General features: G+C 46.3%; 1 protein-coding gene across 3 annotated transcripts in view; it reads left to right on the top strand.

Annotated features, from left to right (window-relative positions):
• Window positions 1-19,385, top strand: part of TSHZ2 (teashirt zinc finger homeobox 2) — an 863,437-nt gene that overhangs the window by 185,802 nt on the left and 658,250 nt on the right. The window contains exon 6 of one of the 3 annotated variants that reach the window (XR_012851542.1): window positions 15,245-15,500. The exons of the other annotated variants lie outside the window; for them this stretch is intronic. The gene's annotated coding sequence lies outside the window, so the exon portion shown is untranslated. Of the gene's footprint in view, window positions 1-15,244; window positions 15,501-19,385 lie in introns of those variants that run through there. 3 annotated transcript variants of the gene reach the window in all.

Raw genomic sequence — 19,385 nt, forward strand, 5'->3', positions numbered from 1 at the left:
TCGGGATGGAAGGCGGAGGAGAAGGACAGATCAATCTCCAACTTTTTACAAAAAGCTCTCCAAAATAAGGAAACAAATTGTACCCCTCTGTCAGAAACGATATTGACTGGGGCCCCATGGAGACGCAGAATGTGTTTAACAAACAAAGAAGCTAACGTCTTGGCGTTAGGTAGTTTCTTAAGGGGCACAAAGTGGCACATTTTGCTGAAGCGGTCTACTACCACCCACACCACCGACTTGCCCTGAGATGGAGGCAAATCGGTGATAAAATCCATGGAGATAAGGGTCCAAGGTCTCTGGGGAATGGGCAAGGAACGTAGTAAGCCCGCAGGTCGGGACCTAGGGGTCTTGGACCTAGCACAAACCTCACAAGCGGCGACGTAAGCCCTAACGTCTTTAGGCAACCCAGGCCACCAATAGTTTCTGCTAATGAGGTGTTTGGTACCCAAGATGCCAGGATGACCAGATAGTGCAGAGTCATGGTTTTCCCTGAGTACCCTTAGCCGGTATTGCAGGGGGACAAACAGTTTGTCCCCAGGGAGGTTCCCGGGAGCTGAACCTTGATCAGCCGCGATGTCAGAAGCGAAATCAGAATCAGTGGCAGAGACGATTATACCAGGGGGTAAAATACATGCAGGATCCTTCTCGGAAGGAGGATTGGCCATGAAACGACGTGACAGTGCATCAGCCTTAATATTTTTGGACCCAGCCCTATAGGTAACCAAGAAATTAAATCTGGTAAAGAATAGTGCCCAACGAGCTTGTCTAGGATTAAGCCTCCGGGCAGATTCTAGGAAAACCAGATTCTTGTGGTCAGTAAGGAAAGTTACCTGGTGTCTGGCCCCCTCCAGGAAGTGACGCCACTCTTCAAAAGCCCATTTAATGGCTAAAAGTTAGCGGTTGCCAATATCATAGTTACTCTCCGTGGGCGAAAACTTCCTAGAGAAGTAAGCACAGGGGCGGAGATGGGTGAGGGAGCTGGTACCCTGGGACAAGACGGCCCCCACTCCCACCTCAGATGCGTCAACTTCCACAATAAATGGCTCCCTTTGGTTGGGCTGAACCAGCACGGGGGCCGAGATAAAGCACTTCTTGAGCGTCTCAAAAGCCTGGACGGCCTTGCGAGTAAGGTCCGTAAGAGACTTAGCGACGACCGAGAAGTTGGCAATAAATCTCCTGTAATAGTTAGCGAACCCCAAAAAACGCTGTAGCGCCTTCAGGGAGGCAGGTTGGACCCATTCCGCCACAGCCTGAACCTTGGCAGGGTCCATGCGGAATTCATGAGGAGTGAGGATTTGACCTAAAAATGGTATCTCCTGTACCCCAAACACACATTTTTCGGTCTTCGCAAACAGATTTTTTTCCCGGAGGACCTGGAGGACCTTCCTGACATGCTCCACGTGGGAGGGCCAGTCCTTGGAAAACACCAGTATGTCATCAAGGTACACTACAAGAAAATTACCCAGGTAATCTCTCAGAATTTCATTAATAAAATTCTGGAAGACGGCAGGGGCATTACACAACCCAAAGGGCATGACCAGGTATTCGAAATGACCTTCGGGTGTGTTGAACGCAGTTTTCCACTCATCCCCCTCTTTGATGCGGATAAGGTTATAAGCCCCCCGTAGATCGAACTTAGAAAACCATTGGGCCCCCTGAACCTGATTAAAAAGATCCGGAATTAAAGGAAGGGGATACTGGTTCCTTACGGTGACCTTATTCAGGTTCCGATAATCAATGCACGGCCTAAGACCACCATCCTTCTTCCCCACGAAGAAGAAGCCAGCACCTACAGGAGAAGTCGAGGGGCGAATGAAACCCTTGGCCAGGCATTCTTGGATATACTCCCTCATAGCTTCACGTTCAGGACATGAAAGATTAAATATCCTACCCTTAGGAAGCTTGGCACCAGGCACCAAATCGATGGCGCAATCGTAATCTCTATGAGGGGGCAACACCTCGGAGGCCTCCTTAGAAAACACATCAGCGAAGTCCTGAACAAACTCAGGAAGCGTGTTTACCTCCTCCCGGGGAGAAATAGAGTTAACCGAAAGACATGACATCAGGCATTCACTACCCCATTTGGTGAGATCCCCAGTATTCCAATCAAACGTGGGATTATGCAGCTGCAACCAGGGAAGACCTAATACCAGATCGGACGATAATCCCTGCATCACCAGTACAGAGCACTGCTCCAAATGCATGGAGCCAACAAGGAGTTCAAAAACAGGAGTATGCTGAGTAAAATAACCATTAGCAAGAGGAGTGGAGTCGATACCCACTACCGGGATAGGATAAGGCAAATCAATAAAAGGCATTTTTAGAGACATAGCAAATTCCACAGACATGATATTAGCAGATGAGCCAGAATCCACGAAGGCACTGCCAGTGGCAGACCGGCCAGCAAACGAGACCTGAAAGGGAAGCAAAATTTTATTGCGTTTCATATTGACGGGAAATACCTGTGCGCCCAAGTGACCTCCCCGTTGATCACTTAAGCGCGGAAGTTTTCCGGCTGTTTATTCTTGCGCCTGGGACAGGTGTTCAGTAGATGCTTGTCGTCCCCACAATAGAAGCAGAGACCATTCTTCCTGCGAAACTCTCTACGTTGTCGAGGGGACATGGAGGCCTCGAGTTGCATAGGTACCTCCGAGTCCTCCGTGGAAGAGCGAGGAGACGGGACCTCGGGGGGAATCGCAGGGAAGTCAGAGGGGAACACATTGAAACGTTCAAGCTGACGTTCCCTGAGACGTCGGTCAAGTCGTACTGCTAGGGCCATAACCTGGTCTAGGGAGTCAGAAGAGGGGTAGCTAACCAGCAGATCCTTCAGGGCGTCAGATAATCCTAACCTAAACTGGCACCTTAGGGCCGGGTCGTTCCACCGAGAAGCTACGCACCACTTTCTAAAATCAGAACAGTATTCCTCAACAGGTCTCCTACCCTGACGTAAGGTCACCAGCTGACTCTCGGCTAAGGCAGTCCTGTCAGTCTCGTCGTAAATGAGTCCGAGGGCAGAGAAAAAACGATCAACGGAGGAAAGTTCAGGGGCGTCAGGAACCAAGGAGAAGGCCCACTCTTGGGGCCCTTCCTGGAGTCGGGATATAATGATACCCACCCGCTGGTTCTCGGAACCTGAGGAGTGAGGTTTTAGGCGGAAATAAAGTCTGCAACTCTCCCGGAAGGAGAGAAAAGTCTTACGGTCCCCTGAGAACCGGTCAGGTAACTTGAGGTCGGGTTCTAGAGGTGAGGTGAGGGGTACTACTAAGGCAGTGTCACCCTGGTTGACCCTCTGAGCCAGGGCCTGGACCTGTAGGGAGAGGCCCTGAATCTGCTGGGTCAGGGTCTCAAGGGGGTCCATGATAGCGTCAGCGTAGGAGAAATGGTAGACTAGGTATGGGCTTGTTATTATGTAATGGCAGGAAGGAGGTGAAGGGAACAAGTGAGCCCTAATCTACCCACCGCCCTGTCCCTGCCTACTTGCAACGACCCGCCCTAGGCGACGGGGTACAACTTGGCGGCGGTCCCTACGCTGTCTAAGTGCAAAGGAGAACAAACAGGGAACACGCAAGGGAAGGGGCAGTAGCCCACGGAACGCCGCGAGGAAACGGAGCGGTGAATGAGTCAGTCAGGATCAGGATGTAGTGGAGTATACCAACGAGAGCACGGAGCAGGAAGCAAGCCAGGGGCAAAGCGAAGCAGGATAAGCGGAACTGAAGCAAGGCAGAAGCAGGCTGGAGCAAGGCAGCAGTGGGGCCAGGAATCCAAGAAGAATAACAAGCACTGAGGAAGAGAACACGGCAGGTATAAATGGACAGGGGGCGGAGCTAACTCCGACTGACCAGGCCGCGATAGGCTCTCCCACTCCTGAGCCTGCCACCCTGGTTGGTGGGAGCCGGTGTCAGTCTAAGAGGTCTGGCCTCAGGTGTCGACTGATTAATCCCGGGAGTATACACAGACGTAGTACCTGGCAGATCCTTTACAGTTATATTCACCGCTTGGAGACCACTTATAAATCTGAGATTCAATCTCTCACTAATAACCTCTCACACTTGTCTGATCAAGTGCAACATATGGAAGGTGATATCTCCATTGTCTCAGTGCAACAAGTCTCACATGCAGATCGCTTGGATCAATACTCCCATCAAATACACATGCTCTTTAATCTGGCAGAAGATCATGAAAATCGGAATCGCCGTAACAATATTCGGCTTCGTGGCATTCCTGAGGATGTGTCTCCTGGACAACTCATACCCATCTTATAGACGCTGTTTAACTCTTTGCTGGATCGTCCTGCGGGTGATCCTCCGGAATTGGATAGAGCTCATAGAACCATGGGTCCTCGCAATCCAGACCCTGACTGTCCTAGAGATGTGCTTTGTCGTGTTCATTTCTTCTCTATCAAAGAACAGATTATGAGGAAGGCTCTGGATAAAGGTGATGTGTTATTGAATGGTGCGAAGATTCAACTGCTGTCTGGCTTATCCAGGATGACTTTGGACAAACGCAGAGTTCTGCGTCCTCTATTGGATGTGCTGAGGGAACATGAGATTCCTTACTCGGGTCACCCCTTTCAATTGCAGGTACGCAAGGATGGTGCATTACTGTTTATTAGAGACCCAGGGGATATTCCTGTGATGCTCTCCATTCGCCTCGTGTCTCCATTCCTGAATGGCTGTATGTTCTTCCCCCACCTCCACGTCCGAAACTACGCCGGCGAGGTCGCTCTCCTGCACCTCCTATGGGGCGTCATAGAGGCTGTGATGCGGATCCGGTGTGATTCCTCCCTGATGTCTGCTCTTAGGTTTCCGGCTGGAACTTTATTTTGTTTTATTCGCCTGAGGATGTCGGCTGCTGAATTCATCTATTGAGACTTTCATATGTTTCTTCCCTTTCTCTGTTATTTGGGGTTACTGTTTGTTTGTTTTTTGGGGGGAGGTTTACCACTTAACTTGTGGCTGTTTGCTGCTCATGGGCTGGAGGAATTGTTATACCATGACGGTTTCTTTCTTTCCATATCTTTAAATGTCCATACTTACATTTATGATGACGATGAATGTATTTCGGATGGTTCTTTATTGCACTCCTTTCTGTTCCTGACCATGTCAGATGCCTTATGATATATCTAATCTAACCTGTTTTCTTCCTTATTTGATACAGATAGGTTTTCTATTATTGATAGGGTTGGGGAGTGCGGGGCGCTGGCTAGGCCTGTCCTGACACTTCTCCTCTCGAGAATCGCTGGTTACTGTCCAGTGTGTATTGGTTTGTTTCTCCTTGATTAGTGATAGTTTCACCCGATTGTTTGTCTTTGTTCGTCGTGTTTCCCTTCCTCGTTTGTCTTGTCTGGTTTATCTTTGTCTTCATTGCTTTTTCTCATACTATTTGACCTGATTCTTAAGCGGTGTGGAAAATGGCGCAGCTGAAAGTTTGCACCTTTAATGTTAGAGGACTTAATGTCCCTGAAAAAAGATCATAGGTGCTGTACAATATGCATAAAGATCGGTTGCATATATTGTTTTTACAGGAGACTCATTTTCAAGTATGCCATACCCCAAAATTTACTAACCGTTCTTATCCGGTCTGGTTTCATAGCGCCAACCCGGACTCCAAGTCGAAGGGAGCTAGTATTTGCATACATAAATCGCTTTCTCATAAGATACTCGATGTATTGATTGATCCAGAGGGTCGGTATGTATTTCTTAAACTTTCCATTAGAAGTAAGACCTTCACTCTGGCCAATTTATATCTTCCTAATCAAGATCAGGCTCGTGTGTGCCGGCTGTTTCTGAGGAGACTAGAGGAGTTTTCGGAAGGGGTCTTGATTGTAGGAGGTGATTTTAACTTGACCGTTGATTTCAGAATTGATACCTCCTCGGGCAGGTCTGCTGTTCCTAAGTCACAATTGGCGGCTTTGAAGACTACGATGCACTCCATGCAATTAATTGATTGACACGTGGCGGATTCTTCATCCTAAGGTACGAGAGTATACTTATTTCTCTCCCTTACATAATATGTACAGTCGATTGGATGCTTTTCTCGTTAGCCACCACTTGCGTACCTGGCACCCTGTTTCTGAGGTGGGTCCCATGTTTTGGTCCGATCATGCTCCGGTCTTTCTAACACTTACATTTCCTGATTCGGTGCCAAATTTCCAATCTTGGAAACTTAATGCTAATCTCTTACGCGATGCGGTATGTGTGTCGGCTCTTAGGGATACGCTTACTACCTTTTTTGATGTGCACGCTCATGATACTACTCCTTTACCGCTACAGTGGGAGGCTTTGAAGTGCGTTGTTCGGGGTGTCCTTATCCAACATGGGGCTCGCTTAAAGAGGGAAAAAGGGGTAGCTATTGACCGACTCCTCGCCCAGATATGGGATTTAGAATATAGCCATAAACGCATTCCTTCGCAGGTTTTTTCGGAATTGACCACAGCAAGAGAATCATTGCTTTCTCTGCTTGACCAATCCCATACTAGATATCGGGATCGGATGCGCAAATACTCGTACGAATTTGCAGACAAATGCGGCAGGTCCTTGGCTCGGATCTTACATCCCCGTACACAAGTGTCTTACATTCCTAAAATTACTTCTGCCACTGGTGGTGAGATTCATGACCCTGTTGGCATCACTGAATGTTTCAGAAACTGTTATTCTACTTTATACAATATTAAGGGACACTTTCACGATATGCAGGTTGATGCATTGCGGGAAAAAATTGATCACTATGTACAGGACACTGCCTTGCCGTCTTTGGAGGCTGGGGATGCTTTGGGACTCGAGGAGGATTTTTTGGATTCAGAAGTGAAGCGTGCAATTGGGGATACCCCCTTGGGCAAAATCCCGGGACCTGATGGGTTTAACAACAGATTTTATAAGACATTTAAGGATCAACTTGCTCCATTTTTTACTAAAGTCTTTAAGTCCTTGTCTTCCTCTTGTCCCTTTGCTCCTCAGTCTTTGGAGGCCCACATTACCCTTCTACCAAAACCGGGTAATTTTAGGCCCATTTTAGGCCCGGGATAATACTAATAAGACTCTTCTTTTAATATCTTATTGTCAGACGCGCAAGATTTCGCTGTGTTTGCTTTCCGTTGATGCCGAAAAGGCTTTTGATAGGGTACTTTCGGTGTTTCTCCGTAGTGTCTTGACCCAGGTTGGACTTGGCTCTAACATGTTGAATAAGATCATGGCTCTCTATCATAGGCCTACGGCTCGAGTTCGAGTTAATGGTCTTTTGTCTGCTTCTCTTCCTGTCACCAATGGTACGAGACAGGGGTGCCCACTTTCACCTCTGCTGTATGTTTTGGTCATGGGGCACCTGGCTGCGGCACTGCGGAATAACCCCAATATTAATGGCATTTGTGTTGGTACCCGTCATCATAAGTTAGCACTCTGTGCGGATGATCCTCTACTGTACATTACGGATCCTATAATTTCACTGCCGTCCTTGACTGGGGAGTTTGAGCGATTTGGCCATTTGAGTAATTTTAAAGTCAATTACTCTAAATCGGAGGCGAATATCTCTAGCTGCTCCCATCGCTGGTCATCTTGCTCTGGTTTTTCCGTTCTGATGGCAGACCACATCCTTGACATACTTGGGGGTACAGATTCCTACTCAACTATCTGAATTGTTTAAATTGAATTACACAACTGTTTTACAGCGTACCTTGCGAGATTTAGTGGCGTATGGAGGTGAGCGCATGTCGTGGTTCGGGCGTATCAACGCGGTTAAAATTGATATATTTCCGAAATTTCTGTACATATTTCAGACTGTCCCTATTGGGGTGCCCGCTGCCTTCTTTAAGACATTGCATAGGGCCATAACCAAATTTGTGTGGGGCTCCTCTAGGCCTCGCATTCGATTCACTATTCTTAGTCTTCCTAAAGTAGAGGGGGAGTGGGTTTGCCGGACTTCAAAACTTACCACCAAACTGCGATCCTCATGAGGTTAGTGGATTGGTTTCGATCACACGCAATGGGTGCGCATTGAGAAAAGTATGTCCTCTCATGCATTGTCCTCTTTGCCTTGGTTGCCTAGTTCACAGCGACCAATGTCTTCTCTGCCTTTCCTCACACGTCAGTTTCTTGTTGTTTGGGAACGGGTCATAGGTGCTTCGGACCTTGTAAATCCAAGTCCAGGTCCCTTGCCTCCTCTTTTTGATAACCCCTCTTTCCCTCCGGCCATGGGGATGGACACTTTCCTATGCTGGGGGAGACAAGACTTGGTGTACTTAGCTCAGACCCTTACAGCTAAGGGTGAAGTTTTGTCGCTGGCTGCTGTCTCTGAGGCCTGCCCGGGGAGACGCTCAATTTGGTGGTCCTACTTTCAACTAAGGTCTTATCTATCTTCCATGGGAGACTGTCTTGTATTGCTTCAGGATAAGACTCCTTTGGAATTATATTTATCCTTGTCTTCTGCCCCATCTCATATGCTCTCCTTTCTACATGGGATCCTCCGACCAGGTTACTCTTGCTCTGAATTGGTGTTCACCAAGGCTTGGGATGAGGAATTGGGCGTGCAACACACTGAAGAGGATTGGCAGACTTTGTTCCTCTTAGCACATAAACTGCCGACATCCTGCTTTGCTCAGGAAAATTTTTTATAAAATTCTCACTCGCTGGTACCGTTGCCCTTCCTTTCTAGATCGAATATTTCGATTGATGTGTCTGCAGCTTGTTGGAGGTGTGGGGAGGCTCCTGGAACTATGTTACATATTTGGTGGGATTGCCCCAAGCTCCGTCCCTTTTGGGAAAAAAAATTTGATCTTGGGATCAAGCTCTTTTATACTGCGGTTCCTGCTTCTCCTTCTATAGGATTGCTTTCCATGGTTCCTGAATCACTCCCACATCTCAAAGGAGGAATTTTTAGACATTTTCTGACCGGCCAGGACTGTAATTCCACGTCATTGGAAGTCTGTTAATGCACCTTCTTTGCAGGAGTGGGTAAATGAGATGAACAATATTATGAGAATGGAGGAGTTGATGTCTGCCGATCGGGGTAAGCTCGATAGCTTTGTTCGAAATTGTACAGTGTGGTCATTGTTTCGGGATGGCGCTGACTTGTCTCTATGGTTGGATGACCTTTTTTGAATTTTGAATACTCAGACCGCATAATTTCTGCTATTTTCTGCCGCTTCTTCTGCTTGTGTTTCCTTTTTGTTGTCTCGTCTTTATGTTTTATGTCTTCTGTTTTGTTTTTTTTTGTTTTTTTATATACCTTTGTTTGTTGTACTTTAACAATTTAATATACCCATGGAAATAGTATGTGGGGACTGGCTCCCTACAGGTTACACTACTTTTGTATGGGTTATAGTGCTGATATTTACTATTGGCTGTTCCTTTTTATTTCTGTTTGTTTGTTTTTGCTGTTTTCCTTGATGTATGGGAGGATACCTCCTAAATTATTTCTTTATGTCCTTACAAGAACGTATTGTAAAAATTATTTTTTTTTTGGGGGATTTCATTTCATTGAATGTAATATTTTGACTTATTCTGTGATGTTTGTATGCTGTATTTTTATTTACTAATAAAATTGTTGATAAAGAAAAAAAAATTCTGGAGGATCACAATGTAAGTCTCTTCACAATGCGGTTGCAGCGTATGTTTTAGGCCCCCTCCACGATGCGTATTACGTGAAGATTTGCTGCACAGATTTTCTTGCGGCAAATCCGCAACGTAATGCAGGACCTGCAAAGTAAATGTGACCCAAAGTAAACTCATCTACTCGTAGCAGAATTTTGCAGCCTGTACATTGACCTGCGGTGCGGATTTCAAAATCTACAGCATCTCAATTTATCCTGCGTTTCCACCTGTGAATTGTATCTGACAAGTGTAAAAACAAAAACGCACCAAAATCTGCCGCATAAAAACTGCACCTGTTTCCACATCAAAATTTAAAAACCACCTATAAATGTATAAAAAAATGCACTATTAAGGCCGGGTTCCCACGGATCGGATATGCTTCATAAAAACAGTGCAGCACACCCAACCTGGAATCCGCAGCACCTTCCCTCGGAGAAACCACACCATACCATATTTTGAACAGAATTTCCCCTGTGGATTGCAGCCCTGGGAGGAAAAAAACAAACTTCCATATTTACCCTCTCCCTCTTCTTTGCGCGTAGTCCGGCCTCCTATGATGACGTTGCAGGCCATGTGACGCTGCAGCCTGTGATTGGCTGCAGCGGTCACATGGGATGAAACTTCATCCCAGGAGGCCGGACTATGTGAAGAGGGAGAGAGTTCTGGGTAAGGCCGGATTTACACGAGCGTGTGCGTTTTGCGCGCGCAAAAGGTACTTAACAGCTCCGTGTGTCATCACCATATGATGCGCCGCTGCGTGATTTTCGCGCAGCCGCCATCATTATGACACTCTGTTTGTATGTTTGTAGCACGTGGTGCTTTTCGGTTTTCATTCATAGTTTTTACTGCTCTTGCGCGAATCATGCGCGTCACACGGAAGTGCTTCCGTGTGGTGTGCGTGATTTTCACGCACCCATTGACTTCAATGGCTGCGTGATGCACGAGAAACGCAGAAATATAGGACATGTCGTGAGTTTTACGCAGCGGACACCTTCTGCGTGAAAATCGCGGACTGTCTGAACGACTCCATAGACTAACATAGGTCCGTGCGACACGCGTGAAAATCACGCGCGTTGCACAGACGTATATCACGTTCGTGTAAATAAGCCCCAAGTATAAGATTTATTTATTTATTTATTGTTACCTGAGTTGCGCTTCCGTCACAACACTCGGCTTTCTGTTTAGGGTTTTGCATCCCCATTGAATTCAATGGGAAAAACCTGCAACAGAAAGTCAACGAAAACGCAGCATAAATTGACATGGATTTAAATTCTGCACCGCAGGTCAATTTATTAATGTTTACGCTGTGTAGTTTTTTCCGCAGCGTGGGCAAGAGAGTTTCTAAAGCTCATCCACTTTGCTGCTGCTGTAAATGCTGGGGAATTTCTGCACACAATTCTGTTGCGGAGATTTCGCAACGTTTACGCTAAGTGCAGATTTTACCTGCGTTTACCTAGGGTTTTTATGTCGATTTTTTTCCTCCCCAAATCATGCCGTGTGTACATTTATCATCTTGTTTGTGCCAGGAAATGCTCCTTGCGTATGCACCAAATGTGCCCACAAGACCCCATTCACCTGACATACGTCGGGGTGATATGCATTGGCATAACTTTTTTTTTAACTCTATGGAATAGTGTAGTCAACTACTCTGCCCGATGCATAGGCTTTCCACAGAAAAATATGTATACCACGTGTTTTGTTATAATGGCGACGTATGCGACTGTTTGCCATTCAGTGACATATGTCTTAGATGTACTTCGTAGGTATACATTGCGAGCATTTCCCGACATATACATCCAAAGTACACTGCGACTGCAGTGTGAATAAAGCCTTAGAACTGAGCACATGAATACTATTGATCCATATGGATCGTCATTCCATCTCTATAACATAGCAAGTCAGTGTGTGGAGATCAGCGGCAACCGTGGCAGGTTGACAGCTGTGTAAAATAAATCTCCACTTGGCACTCTAAGATCTAATGGATACATGAACTGTATAGAGCCGGCTCTCCTGGGGGTAGTAGTGCTACGTTATAGACACACCAGGTAAAAGCATTTCTCCAGTATAGTAAAATGTTACAGCTCCTCTTTTTTTGGGGATCTGGATACCACCAATAAATGCACCGTGAGCAATACAAGAAAAATCTCGGGATAGGAGGCCAGGACAATGAAGGTCACGGATGAGTTTCCAGGCTTTAATATTGGACAACACCAACCCCTTCATCGGGTCAGTCCTTTGATGTGACTAGACAAAGGGGTAGGTGTACACCCCAATAAGCGTTGTCCTATAATGAGGCTTGAAAACTCACCCATGACGTCTGTATGACCTTCACGCTACTAAGGACACATTCAGACGAGCGTGTATCACCTCTGTTAAAACAACAGCCGTATTTCAATGGGGCCGTCCACACCACCGTTGTTTCCACAGAGCGTGTGAAGGATCCGTTAAAAAATACGACATGTCCTATTTTTTTGCGCTTCGTGCATCCCTCCATAGACGGGATCCGTGACAACGCGCCCCGCACGTGTGCACCTCAGACGTGAAAAACAGCAGTTTTTCACGTCCGAGGTTGGCTATGTTCGTCTGAATGTATCCTAAAGGGGGTTTTATACTAGGCGATTATCGGGCAAACAATTAGTTCATATAACGCTCTTTGCCGATAATTCTCCTGTGTAAACAGATCAGCGATCAGCGGATGAACGAGCAAACCCTCAATCTTCTGCTGATCGTGTCGTTTTAAAAAAGTGAACTATCGTCGTCGGCAGCACATCTTGGTGTGTAAACAGGAGACGCGCTGCCGACATAATAATAATGAATGGGGACGAGAGACCTGAGTAACGAGCGCTGTCTCGTTGATCGGCGCTCGCTGCACCGGCGACTTCTATGATATTGTAGGTATACAAGCCTTATAATGTGATACTGCGTCTGGTTCTCTCGGTGCTTCACCTGTACACTATAGACGTGTAGTGTAATAAAAGATGTTTATGTCAAACATTCCCAGACATTCTCCATACCGCGCAGCAAGGACCAGCCGTGAACATTCCAGAAAATAAATAGAAAGGGGATGTTTCTCCGCACAATGTCCCATAGATCGTCACTGGTTATTTAAACTGACAGAATGTTTGTCAGTAACCCAATTCCTCATAAAAAGAACATCTACGAAATGATACGCCTCCCGAAAGATTGTCAGACATTTGGAAGCATTTAATGTGTGTTAGCTGTGTGGTCTATGAGACGTGCACATACGTGTGTGCGTCTGCGTGCGTGCGTGTGTAGATATATGAAATCACTGTCCTGTAACGTTTAATTATAAAATTCACTGTCACATTGTTAATTATGCACTTTTAGGAAAACTCCCTACTTAGGGTATGTTTACACGACTTATTTTCGGCAGATTTTCGAGCCGAAAAAATCGGTGGCAGAACGTTTCCAAACATCTGCCCATTGATTTCAATTGGAAAAACTGCATTCTGTTCCAAGGGGGCATTTTTTTGAAAAACATCTGCCAATAAAGAAGTGCTTGTCACTTCTTTAGCCATTTCTCTTCTCTCCGACCTCAGAGCGGGGCTGCGGCTGTGTATTACAGCCATTACGGCCGTTACCCCGTTCATCCAGCGGACACGGCTGTCACACAGAACGAGAATACAAGTCCTAACGCGCCAAGTACCTGCCGCTCAGGACGAGTATATTGGTAAACATCCGTAATACGGATCTGTAATACAAACGTATTCTGGATGATATTGCATCAGTCTTACAGATCTGTCTTACTGATGAGCTAATAATTGAATCATATAAGACAGCCCCTTTGAAAAGCGAATGACATACGGATCACATACAGACCCAATACGGATGCATCCGTATTTTCATCGCTCTCCATAGACTTTAATGGGTGTTTTCCATCCACAACACAGATAAAAGTACTACATGCTGCATCTTTGAATTCTGCACATACTTTATACGCCTGTGCGAATAGCCTCATGGATTACCATTAGCTCCGCATTACAGTTGGCAAAAAACGGACGGAATACGGATGTAAAATGCGCTCGTGTGAAAGAGGCCGAAAGTGACTGCGGCAATAGGTGGAAGAATAGGTCAGGAGCATGAAGAATACAGAGATGTGCTCCGCGTGTGTTACATGACCGCTGTGAAATATAGTGATCTAATGAAATGATCTTTACATTTACCACATTTATTTTCAGTAAGGCTGTTAGTATTAAGATTTATTAGCAATGAGGCATGATCGCTCGGCGCTCGTTTGCTGCTGCCACACGGAGCTATGGATGGGGAGGAGCGCTCGTTACTCCGATCCCTCGTCCCCATACATTATCATCATGTCGGCAGCGCGTCTCCTGTTTACACACCAGGATGAGCCGCCGACAACCAGAATATTTCACTTTTTTAGAAACGATACGACCAGCGGATGATCCAGCGTTTGCTCGTTCATCCGCTGATCGCTGCCCTGTTTACACAGGACAATTATCAGCAACGAGCGTTATATGAACTAATGATCTGCCCGATAATCGCCCGGTGTAAAACCCCCTTTACACTACCCAACATGGGTCAACTGATCGGCGCTCGTTTTCTCCTGTCACATGAGCTATGGAAGGGGACAAGCCCTCGTTACTCAGATCGCTCGTCCCCGTACATTTCTATCATGTCGGCAGCGCGTCTCCTGTTTACACACCAAGACGTGCCGCCGACATGCGGAATATTTTCTGCTGCATAAACGATACGATCAGCCGGTGAATGAGCGTTTACACAGGGCAGTTGTCCGGAATGAGCATTCTGTGATCGCTCGTTTGCCCGATAATTGGCCCGTGCCTTTATCGTCATTGTCATGTAATAAGCCGTCGTCCAACTTCCCATATAGGACTGCATTGCTGGTCTGAATTTGGAAATGTCCTTGTACTGACCATTTTTGGAATGATGTAAATTTATATAAAATCTTAGGCACGTGATGTTTTTCTGGGGATCGTTCTTCGATGGGTTAGTAAATTGTGACATATAAATGATCTTTAAAGGGGTTGTCTCACTACAATAACCCATGACCATATGACCTATTAGGGCACATGGACTTCATAGAGGGGGGTTCTCCCGCTTGGGACTTCCTTTTATGTGCCAGAGCGGAGCGCTGCTCAGAAAGATCCCCTCCTGTCCCAGCACAGTACAAGGTCGACTATTCACTTGAATGGCCGCCATGTAATGCTTCTTAAAATCTGATCGCCGGGCGGGGGGGGGGGGGGGGGGGGGTGAGGGGTAGAGAATCCAGCTAAATAGGTTATCTTGTAAAAAAAAAAAAAAAACCCTCCGGCAACCCAAGCCTACAGCTGAGCCACTGCAGGAGTGTTGTAGCATTACAAGGCGGCCATTCAGTTGGATGGCCCTCAATGTAGTATATGGACTAGTCTGCCAATACAGGAGCTGCTCTTACAGAGCGCCTGTCCGTTCTGGCTCATAGGGGTGGTTCCCAGCGGTGGACCCTCTCTATGACGTCCATATGGATAAATATGTCTTCATGAGACAGGTAACTAATGATATAATGGTCCCGTTAATGTATATTTCTTTTGATTGTTTTCAATGCCGTTCCTGACAAACAGAGGATCTTGTGGCCTTACTGCCCTAATCTCCACCTTATCTGCCCCTTGTTCTTGTATTCACAGATAATACAGAGGAAAATGTGTAAACCTTGAAATTTTAAGTACACAAGAGATTTTATTAACCTGCACCCAGCCGGAGAGGACACAGGAATTGTAGTATTCCGCAGGGAACCTTTAGGTACATTGAAAGTCACCCTGAGTATACAGAAAATGGGACGGGAGAAAAGAAAATACAATTCTCTTTATTTGCTTTTCTTGCGTCATTCTGTGTTTGTGGGCAATGAAATATTGATTTTACTTTGTTAGGGTTTTGCAGTATCATAAAATCAACTTACACTGTGGATAGAAAGACTGAACTTTGAACAAAAGTCGTTATTTTTGTTTTCAATTAATTGACTTGAAAATGTTTCCTCAAACAAAATGAAACTGATTCCGTCAGAGAATGTACCGATATATATAGATGTAAGGACGGACAGACTATCCTACACATTATACATTGTCTCAGTAGTTCAGTCACATTTTGGCAGGAAGAAAAGCACTAGCAGTCACCATGACAGAACCTGACGGACCCCACTGTCAAGTCAATAGGGTCCATCGGCGCTGGTGGTATCCATCGTATGAGGGATCCGGCAATGCGTCATGATTTACGCTATAAACAGAGCCTAAAGGGGGTTTTACGCTGCATGATTATCGGGCAGATCATTAGTTCATATAACGCTCGTTGTCGATAATTTTTCAGTGTAAACAGGGCAGCGATCAATCATCTGCCGGTCGTATCATTTTAAAAAAGTAAAATATTCTGGTTGTCGGCAGCTCATCTTGGTGTGTAAACAGGGAGACGCGCTGCCGACATGATAACGTATGGGGACGAGGGATCGGAGCAACGAGCGCCCCTCCCCATCTATAGCTCCGTGTGACAGGAGCAAACAAGCGCCGAGCAACCATGTCTCGATGATCGGCGCTCGCTGCACCGGCCAAAATTGGCCGGTGTAATAGGGCCTTAAGATGTAACATTGGATGTAATACTGGACTGGCGCAGAGGTTATGGTATACATGTACAAAAAATAGGCAATGCATGTGGAAGGGGTAATTTATGCCCCATTCACATGCTCAGAAAATATCCACAGGAAATAAAGAACGAGCTGCGCATTTCAAAATCCCCAACATTTTTATTTGTGCCGAAGATTTCACGCTGAAAAGCAGCAGAAACGAATCTACATGCACATCAGTGGCAGAAATCCCAGTTTCCGCTAGTGCAAACTCTTAGGCCTCATTCACATGAGCGAATCCGAATCACGTGCGTGAATCTGGTCCGTGTGTGTCACGATATGCATCCGTGTGCTTTGCGAGGGGCATGAGTTATTCACGCACTCACAAAGCACTTTTTTTTTTTATTATTTTCAACTGAATTGATGCGCAAATCACGCAATGAACACGCACGTGCATCCATGTGATTGACTTCAATGGGCGCGTAGGTGCGTGATAACGCACCAATATAGGACATGCAGTGAGTTTCATGCAACTGACTCTCGCTGCGTGAAAAATCATGCGTGTGTGAACGGCCCCATTGAAATCAATGGGTCCGTGTGCGGTGCATTGTTTCAACGCACAGCACACAGACGCGATTCACGCTCGTGTGAATGGGGCCTTACTGTGTGAACATACTCTTAGGGCTCATTCAGACAAGCGGGATTCTCATCCATGTGCTGAGCTTTGAAACAACGCACCGCACACGGACCCATTGTTTTCAATGGGGCTATTGACACATGCGTGAGTTTTCACGCAGCGAGTTTCCGTTGCGTGAAACTCACTGCATGTCCTATATTGGTGCGTTTTCACTCACCTAGACGCCCATTGAAGTCAACGGGTGCGTGAAAACCACACACCACACATGGACGCACACCCGTGTTTCACGCATCAAATAGACAAGCAGAGAAATAAATGTAAAAAAAAAAATGCTGCACGGACGTGATAAACGCATGCCACACGCAAAGCATATCGATGACACGGACAAGAAATGTAGGAGAAATGCTGTGTTTTTTACGCGCGCAAAACGGACACGCTCGTCTGAATGTAGCCTTAGAGAATAGCATAAGCAGCAAGGATAGCAGGATAAATACAGCATGGCACCCGGGGATTATATCCTCAGAGGTGACCCTGTCACCAAGCTACAGTTTACAGCAGTCTTTAGGCCATGTTCAGACGTGGCAGAAATCTTTTGCTGCAAATTTGCATATTTGACAGGTAATTCAGACGTTGCGGATATCATAGCGAACTTAGCCTTTGAAATCTGTAGTGAAAATCCCCTGCTACTCCGCTGGCGGCCATGCATGCAACGGAATGAAAATTGTGCACCGCAGCGGCTATTTCCAATACGTCTGCACTAAGTTACCTAAAGAGCCATAGAAAGTAATGGGAAAACATTCTGCTGTGGATTTCCACAGCAATTCCGCCACGTCTGAACATGCGCTGAGTCTGATCAGCGGCCCCTTCATTGCAGTAGACATCACAACGCTTATCTCTTCCATACATGTATGTCCATGCACAGACATGCGCGCCGTGGGTCCGGGTACTGCAGTGAAGAGGCCACGACACGCCAGCAAATGCCGCAGCCACTTTGTCCTGTTGATCGTTGGCGTCCCCGACAATCACACAATTACAGCCGATCAATCTTATATCCCGGAATACCTTTCTAATAGTAATAATGGGGACTGTAGTCTGCTGACGGGAGCCGTGGGAGAAAAAAGGAAAGTTATTGAGCTGGACATGGAGTGAAATCTCCACTTACCTGATCAGCACCAGTCTGGAGATCCCCTCATGTCGACCTCTGGGCCAATGCCGAATATGACAACCGAGCAGCCATTGGAGTATTTCCTATATCTGTATTGTTGTGAATGAATCGTTTCTATTCTGTAACAAGTAATAATAATATTTTACAGGAGAACCTGCAGTTCTGACCCCATTATTAAGTTTCTCAGATTACGGTGATTCTGGTGTAATCCATCTCTTATATTCTGGTGAGGTTGATACGTGTATTGACAGCTACAGTGACCCTACACAGTGCGGCAGGATGTATGTGTGTACACAGCGCTGATCCCCACCACATCCCCCGCTCCTGACACCAGACAGACAGCAGGAATGTGCTAAGTGCCGGTCATCCTACTAAACATGAGAATAAGGCTCTGTTCACATCTGCGGCTGAGCCTCCGACACAGATTCCCTCATAATTGGAACCCTGATGAACCCCATTATTAGTAATAATACGTATATTTGGCAGAGCGTTGTGACTTCTGTTATGAACGTTGCCTTAATCCTGGAGCAAAAAAAGAGAGAAAAAAAATCATCAACATCTTTAGTTCTAAAAGGATTGAATGTTTAATGTGCGTTTTAGGCTGAGGCTACACACAGACATTTGTCAAGTGGTGAAATCATTTTCAACTGACTTACGTGCGACCTTTCAGACCTCTCTGTCCCCCTTTCAGACCTCTCTGTCCCCCTTTCAGACCTCTCTGTCCCCCTTTCAGACCTCTCTGTCCCCCTTTCAGACCTCTCTGTCCCCTCCAGACCTCTCTGTCCCCTCCAGACCTCTCTGTCCCCTCCAGACCTCTCTGTCCCCTCCAGACCTCTCTGTCCCCTCCAGACCTCTCTGCTCCCTCCAGACCCCTCTGTCCCCCGCCAGACCCCTCTATCCCCTCCAGACGTCTCTGCCCCCCTCCAGACCCCTCTGTCCCCTCCGGAACCCTCTAGACCCCTCTGCCCCCCTTCGGAACCCTCTAGACCCCTCTGTCCCCTCCAGACCTCTCCGGCAGCGCTTTTCTCTTGGGTTAGAAATGATCTGGCATGATGAAATCCAACATTTCCCATCTTTCTTTCCCTGAATGCCAGGTGTTGGGGTCTTTCAGTCAGACCCCAAACAGATTAGATCAGTATTCCATTATACAGTAGTATGGACAGCTCTCGTATCATGAGACCAATACATTACAGTATGTTGTTTTTTTGCGCTTTCTTTTTAATCTTTGTAAGTCCAGGTGTTACTGATTATACTGTAAGGAGTTTTTGAATTTGCAGATTGTAAGGGGAAATGAAGGACAAAAGATATGTGTGCAATGCAAAACTGAACCAGGTGGCTATAAACAAGGGAGATGTTCTATATGTACATAGTAGGGGCACAATTATAGGAACTGTTACTGTTTCTTTAGTAGTG

This window comes from Rhinoderma darwinii, chromosome 13 (genome assembly GCF_050947455.1).
Source record: "Rhinoderma darwinii isolate aRhiDar2 chromosome 13, aRhiDar2.hap1, whole genome shotgun sequence".
NCBI classification, from domain to species: domain Eukaryota; kingdom Metazoa; phylum Chordata; class Amphibia; order Anura; family Rhinodermatidae; genus Rhinoderma; species Rhinoderma darwinii.